The sequence below is a fragment of the Limulus polyphemus genome, unplaced genomic scaffold, assembly GCF_000517525.1.
Source record: "Limulus polyphemus unplaced genomic scaffold, Limulus_polyphemus-2.1.2 Scaffold1051, whole genome shotgun sequence".
NCBI lineage: Eukaryota > Metazoa > Arthropoda > Merostomata > Xiphosura > Limulidae > Limulus > Limulus polyphemus.
In genome coordinates this window covers 40,595-47,422 of record NW_013666661.1, presented here as the reverse complement: position 1 = coordinate 47,422, position 6,828 = coordinate 40,595, and positions in this window count along the sequence as shown.

Below are 6,828 nucleotides of genomic sequence, written 5' to 3'. Positions count from 1 at the left end.
TTAGAAATCCATGAGTAAATATCGCATGTATAGTTTATCATCCTCAGTAAACGTAAATATGACAAAATTATTCATTACCGTATGACCTTGCGCACCTGGAAAGTGTGGAGCACGGGAGAGGGCACGGGAAAACGAAACAGACCGAATGGTAATGATAACAGTTGTTGGCACGGGGGAGTAAAGGGGTGGTGATCGAAACAGGTGTGAACCTCAATGATTAGCATGCATCGCTAATTAAAAACTTCAAGCCTCCTTAGGGAGGTCCAAAGCGGCCTTAGAACTGGAGTCACTAACGACGCAGGTGTTTATCAGACATAAAAATTGTAAAATAAATTACTAACATTTGTAGAAACACACTAAAACTATCTGGATTTCAGGAACAGTTACCAGAAGAAGAAAAAATTATTTAAAAACTTTGTAACGAATGTATAAAACAAATAGCTTTTTATATTATTATCATTATTCAAACATCAGACTCTTTCAAATGCTTGCTACTTGTGTAATTTTTGGAAGTATCCTACCATTGATCGCTAACGCCGTTAGCGCCATCTATTGTAGGGTTTGTAAATATTGAATTTAAACAATCTTTTATGTGACTGTGATAATACTAGTAAATTTTTTTCCCAGATTATACTGATGTAAAATGTTAACAAAAATTAAAAGCTCTTGTTATCTTGTGGTTGTATCAATTTTAAAATAGAGTAGATATAGTTATGAAGGCCTGAAATAGCCTGATGGTTAGGTTGCTCGACTCGTAACATGCGGGTCGCGTGTTCGAATCCCCATCACCGAACATGCGCGCTCTTTCAGCTGTGTAGGGTGTTATAATGTTACAGTCAATTCCACTATCGTTTACAGTAATGGCCTAAGAGTTGGTGGTGAGTGGTGTCGACTAGCTGATTTCCCTCTGATCTATCACGTTTAAATTAGGGACGGTTATCACACATAGTTAGCCCGGCATGGCCAAGTGGTTAGGGCACTCGACTCGTAATCTCCAGGTCGCGGGTTCGAATCCCCGTTTCACCAAACATGTTCGTCTTTTTATCCGTGGTGGCGTTATAATGTGACGTTCAATCCCACTATTCGTTGGTAAAAGAGTAGCCCAAGAGTTGGCGTTGGGTAGTGATGACTAGCTGCCTACCCTCTAGTCTTACAATGCTAAATTAGGGACGGCTAGCGTAGATAGCCCTCGTGTAGCTGTGCGCGAAATTCATAGCAAACAAACACAGACAGAAATTGAGTAACTTTGCACGAAATTCAAAAGACAAAAAAAGATACATATATAAAAGTTACGCGAGCAGAAGAAGGGCTAGTTTCTTAGTAAATATCCCGTTTTATGCTGTTCTATTATTATACTATATTTTGTGGAAGAAGGATTTCATACGTTTAACTGAATGTTCTCCTGAATTATTTACTGTTCTTCTTTATCAAATAAATAGTCACATCAACAATTTTATTTCTTGTCGTCCATTTCAAGCAGAACTAAATGTAACCATTAAATGCGAACGTCTGAAGTCTAATCCGTTCGTCCAAGTCATTCTTTATCCTGTGATATTTTTAGAAAGAAGTTGAACTAATAGGAAAGTAATCAAGCCGCAATAACAGAAGATTCGACAGGAGTTTTTTAACGAAGCACAGTTCACTTAACGAATTATTTAAGAAGTTCGCCGAAAGGTGTGAAAAAATAGACAATTTTATGATCAGGCCAATGAATATGTGTTTGTGTGACAAACCCTAAGGGCAGGGATTGGCGCAGTTCGTGGTTGGGCACAGTCTGTTCGTCAAAGAAATTATAACGAAGCACAGAAATGTACTGTAAATAAAATGTCGAATAATTTACTTCTTTATCCTAACACTAATCGTCCTATACAGACCTACAAATGTAGAAGTACAACATAATTTACTTCTTTATCCTAACACTAATCGTCCTATACAGACCTACAAATGTAGAAGTACAACATAATGTTTGTTGCATGTGGCAGGTTTGTTTGCTTCTGAACTTTCGCGCAAACCTACACAAGGGTTATCTGCGCATGGCCATTCCTACAATCGAACGTGTAGGATAGAGGGAAGACATCTAGTCAACAGCACCAGCCGCCAACTCTTAGGCTCCTCTCCTCTCATCGAATAGTGAGATTTGACCGTCACTCTTATAGCACAGCAATCCAAAGAATGGAGAGCGTTTAATAACAACGGGTCGCGAGTCATGAATCATCGGATTCACAGTGCGGCCATGATTATATCAGGTTATACCCGACTTACACGTGGTTTAAAATTTAATAGCTTTCATTGATTGTTTAACCTTACCTAATGGAAGGTCGCATTACAGGCTAATGTATCCTGTAACGATTTTGTGGGGATACCAGCATTTGGTTCTGATAATGAAGGGTGATCAGTCTCTACCGGAGAAAAGAAGGATTTCCACGTGCAGCACGATTTCACATATAAATCAACATCACCACCTAATAAATGCATACATTTTTATAAATATGTATACAGATATATGTACATATATACATGTTTATGTATAATACACCGTATCCATATGTTTAATATAAATCTCCTCATACCCTCAACACAGTAAACTTACCTCCAGATGCAACAACGTTAAGATTTAATTAACAGAAGAAAAATTTATGAGCATGCTTCGGTGCCCGGGCTTGTGCTTACATTTGGACACCACTGCCAAAGTTATCAACATTGAATAACAAGAGCGTAAATTCTAGGGCTATCAGAAAGTCATCGCTGTTCCTGTCAAGGTAAAGTTGCTAGGTGCGTAAACTCGGCGCTGCTCTGAGCGAGTGGATCCACACCTGCAAGCTGTAACTGCTGTTTCAAAAGTGCCGAGGTGAGCTCTAACAGCCACGCATTTACGACTTAGGTTATGTATATATTAGGTCAAGTCTGTCTGTGAGCACGACTCTAATAGCGTAATAGATCTAAAGTTGTTCTTCTTGTAAACTTTATAATTAACTTTGCGCCAGTTGCAACACAAAGGAAACGCAGTGGTGGGAAAGTAAACGAAATAACATGTTGACAGCTTTAGGATAGACAGACAGACAGATAAATAGGTAGACAGATAGACATACAAATAGATATATAGGTAAACAAATAGACAGGTATACAAATAGATAGATCGGCAGACAGATAGACAGACATACAAATAGATAGACAGGTAGATAGATCGGAAGACAGATAGACAGAATATACAATTAGATAGACAGGTAGATAGATCGGTAGACAGATAGACAGAACATACAAATAGATAGACCGGTAGTTAGATCGGTAGACAGATAGACAGAACATACAAATAGATAGACCGGTAGATAGATCGGTAGACAGAACATACAAATAGATAGACCGGTAGATAGATCGGTAGACAGAACATACAAATAGATAGACAGGTAGATAGATCGGTAGACAGATAGACAGAACATACAAATAGATAGACAGGTAGATAGATCGGTAGACAGAACATACAAATAGATAGACAGGTAGATAGATCGGTAGACAGAACATACAAATAGATAGACAGGTAGATAGATCGGCAGACAGAACATACAAATAGATAGACAGGTAGATAGATCGGTAGATAGATAGACAGAACATACGAATAGATAGACAGGTAGATAGATCTGTAGACAGAACATACAAATAGATAGACCGGTAGTTAGATCGGTAGATAGATAGACAGAACATACAAATAGATAGACCGGTAGATAGATCGGTAGACAGAACATACAAATAGATAGACAGGTAGATAGATCGGTAGACAGATTATACAAATAGATAGACCGGTAGATAGATCGGTAGACAGAACATACAAATAGATAGACAGGTAGATAGATCGGCAGACAGACAGACATACAAATAGATAGACAGGTAGATAGATCGGTAGACAGAACATACAAATAGATAGACAGGTAGATAGATCGGCAGACAGACAGACATACAAATAGATAGACAGGTAGGTAGATCGGTAGACAGATAGACAGACAAACAGATAGATAGGTAGATAGATAGACGCTAAGCCTTTCAGGTAACTCCTGGTTTGATTTAATATGACAGACTGGTATAATTATTCGTTGTTTAGTGGATTAGAAACCAGATTTTATTCAATTAAAAACTGCCTTCTGACGTTATCTCTATGCAGGAATGCCGCGTGTGTTGACATAGGAGAAGCATGGCTCCCGTCAGATCCGCGCGGGTTTTAATATCGTGTACCACCACGGCCGCTCCATTACGTTGTGCCTGATTATCACCTTCGTAAATTAGCTATACCAGAATTTATTCATAGCCTCAGTGCCTGCACATGGCCCAAACAGGATACCTAGACGGAAAAGGCGCTACGAAAATTGATGGCCCACCCGCAGTGTCTTAGCACCTTTTCTAATCAGCGCCACACAGCTTCGGCAAAAATATAGCGTTGAATCGTCAGAAAAATCACGTTCCCGGGTCTTCAGGAGAGAATTGTCTATTTCATCATGTAAGTCTCAAACAATGAGTTGTTCTCTTGTTTCTCTTTACTTTTTTAAGGGGAGAGGGGAGGAGAGGGAAGTTGGTTCAGACCATTAAGCTGTATATTTCTAGAAACCAACAGGCTCTGGACCTTTACCAGGCTTCCACTTTATTTTTTACTTCTAGCAAATTTCCAGTTCTCGTTTTTATCACTCCTTTATTTTTTACTTCTAGAAAATTTTCAATTCTTCGTTTTTATCACTCCTTTATTTTTTACTTCTAGAAAATTTTCAATTCTTCGTTTTCATCACTCCTTTATTTTTTACTTCTAGAAAATTTTCAATTCTTCGTTTTTATCACTCCTTTATTTTTTACGTCTATTTTTAGAAGGGTAATTGTTTGTTGTTGTGGTTTTAACGCAAAGCTACAAAAATGGATTATTTGCGTTCTGTTCACCGGGGGGAATCGAACCTCAGATTTAAGTCTTTTTATATCCGAGAAATTTAAATTAGATAATTTAGTTAACCTAAGTTTCAAGAAAAATAGTCCCAAAAATCTACTGTCATAATTCAATTTTTTACCTAAAGTGTTAAGTACTAGTGTTCCCTCTAAGCCGCGCGGCCGCACAACAACCAATCAAATGCCGCGCACTTCACAATTCCAGCCGCGCACGTCCTCAGTAATGGTGAGGAGTCTCAACACGTTGAGGGCCTTAATGACCCCGGCAAGCAATAGGCCTAAAGCCCAAAAACCAACCGGTAGCACTGTAATTATCCAATAGGGTCGATGGTCTAAAAATACCCCTCGTTAAAACAAAAAAGGCGCACATCCGCACATTGCCTTGATACTGGTGCACATGAAAAATTCATTGCGCACATGGATTGAAAAAGTTAGAGGGAACATTGGTAAGAACTACAATTTAATAATATTCAATGAAAATGTCATATCAAGTCGTACTTGTGTTTTGCCGTGTAATGCACATGACGAAAGAAATATTATTTTTATGATTATAAACTTATAACAACAAATAAAATATTCGGCATTCTACTCCACCTATCTGCATTATATGATTTACAAATATTTTTGTGAAAAACAACTTACTTCTTTATAACATATTTAATAACAAAACACATAGGAGTCACGGCGATGGGGGTTTAACACAAAGCGATACAATAATGTTTTTTCACTTATTTTCTTTTAAAGGCAAACAACTAAATCACGTTCTGAGAAGACAAAAAAAAAAAAGACACAGTACGAGTATAAAAAAAGGTAATTATTGTAGGACTGAAAAATACCGAAACCTTTGGTGGCCCTTTCTAAAGGTGGTCAGGGAGCTCGAGTCGCAATCTGGCGGGTCATGGGTTCGAATTCCGTTACCGAACATTCTCACCCATAACGCCGTGTGGGCATATTAACGTCCCGGCCAGCCCTGCAATTTGTTGGTAAAAAGAGTAGTCCTCTAGTCTACCATTGCTAGCACAGATAGCCCTCGTGTGGCTGTGCGCGAAATTAAAAATATACCAAATCCTTTCTAAGGGCAAGAGGAGAAACAGTGCTAGGCTAACTGAATCCTAGACACAAACGTAGCTCTATTTTAAAATGGTTTTGTATGTAAAAATAGGATTATGTATATGTGTGTATATATGACTGCTAAGAAGAATTGTATTGTAAACATGAATTAAAAGTGCGATCATACATAAGTGAAGCTAATGAAAATATACGAGTTAATAGCACCACGTGAATTGGACGTGGCACGAAAAGGGTATATTAATTAAAACTCCTGACAACGAACAAAATTTAACATACTGTGAGTAATGCAAAAACGTAACAAGAGTTATTACCTAGGATTCAGTAACAGTGCAAATAAAATAACAATTCCCGAGAGGTCAACTTCTAAATTAGGTATGGCTAGCAGATAGTCCTCGAGTGGTTTTAGGCGAAATTTAACCATCGAACAGACCAATTTTGTATTTGTTTTTGGTAATATAAGAATTTAAAGAAATTATTAATATCGCTGAAAGAGAAAAATATTTGTACAATCCACGTTTCGACCAAATGACCTTCTGGATCTGCAGAGATGACCCTTTGGTTGAAAGGTGGACAAAGTGATTATTTTTCCCTTACAGCAGTTTTGACCATTTCCTTATACTTTCAAGCTTTATGAAGCTTATAGCTACGCAGTTTGTTTGTTAGTAGTAGTGTTTTTCTAATTCTTTATTTTTGTTTTTACTTGATTTAGTAATTTCTTTACACTGGTAGTCGAAACGTTTGTTTTGTATTAAGTAAAACACTTACACTGGTAGTCGAAACGTGTGTTTTGTATTAAGTAAAACACTTACACTGGTAGTCGAAACGTGTGTTTTGTATTAA